The sequence below is a fragment of the Anarrhichthys ocellatus genome, unplaced genomic scaffold, assembly GCF_004355925.1.
Source record: "Anarrhichthys ocellatus isolate YVR2014 unplaced genomic scaffold, GSC_Weel_1.0 scaffold11, whole genome shotgun sequence".
Classification (NCBI taxonomy): domain Eukaryota; kingdom Metazoa; phylum Chordata; class Actinopteri; order Perciformes; family Anarhichadidae; genus Anarrhichthys; species Anarrhichthys ocellatus.
In genome coordinates this window covers 431607-433000 of record NW_022280041.1, presented here as the reverse complement: position 1 = coordinate 433000, position 1394 = coordinate 431607, and positions in this window count along the sequence as shown.

Sequence of the window (1394 nt, the reverse complement as noted above, 5' to 3'; positions counted from 1 at the left end):
TCCTGGGAGACACTCTGCTTCCTCTACTGGGAGACACTCTGCTTCCTCTCCTGGGAGACACTCTGTACTCACGTCCTCTGGGTCCAGTTGTTTGTCTGGTCCTCTGTCCTGGGTGGACCATGTGACAGAGGGATGTGCTCTGATGGGAAACTGTGTCTCCCCCCCCCCCCCCCTCTGGGTACACGGAGAATCCTCCCTAAAAGTCCTCCTACCAAAGCAGGAGTTATAAAACAGCAGACATAGCAGAATTTAAGTGACTGTGATGAACTTCTAACTGGTCCTGAACCAGTCTCAGTGTAGTCCTGATCCTCTATATGAACCAGTCTCAGTGTAGTCCTGATCCTCTATCAGACCTCCATCAGTAAAGAGACCATCAGAGAGAAGATGGTCTGTTTCTATAGAGTTATTCTTAACGCTCATCATCGGAGCCACCGGGTCGCATTCTGGTGAAACCAGATGAACTCATGCAGGTTCACCAGAAACTCCTTCAGCTCAGACTCCAGCAGAGACTGGTCCACCGTGGACAGACCCAGATCCTCCAGCAGAGACCGGTCCACCGCGGACGGACCCAGATCCTCCAGCAGAGACCGGTCCACCGCGGACAGACCCAGATCCTCCAGCAGAGACCGGTCCACCGCGGACAGACCCAGATCCTCCAGCAGAGACCGGTCCACCGCGGACAGACCCAGATCCTCCAGCAGAGACTGGTCCACCACGCTGCTGGAGACCCAGGACGTATTGTTGGACCCGCTGGAGGGAAGGGAGGCACGGGAGAACCAGAACCAGGACTGAGAGGAGCAGACTGTCAGACCCTGCTGCTGTAACATGAGAGGTTTTCTAAAGGGACTCTGGTGCTCAGAGACACTACCACTTTAGTCCACAGGGGGCGACAGAATCAACACAAAATGAAACATTTTCTGTAGTATATTTTTAATTGAATAATGAACTTTATTACCCAGGATGCTCTATGGTGAAGCCTTTGAGCACATTTATAAATTGTTGAGTCCAAACGTCTTCACTGAATATAAAGTTCTTACGGTTCGATAAACAATCCAACTAAAAGTTGTTTAAACTTCTCCGACTCCGTTCTAATCTCTCTCTTCTTTTATATTTAATGTTTTGCTTTATTCTTGACGTACATAGTATATATATAGGATATATATATACTATATATATACTATATATAGTATAGAGATGTTTATACTATATATAGTATATATACTATACATAGTGTATATATACTATATATATACACTATGTATAGTATATACAGTATATACTATATATAGTATATATATACTATATATATACTATATATAGTACATATATACTATATATTATATAGTGTATATATATACTATATATAGTACAGCGTCTCTAACAAGCAGAATGAA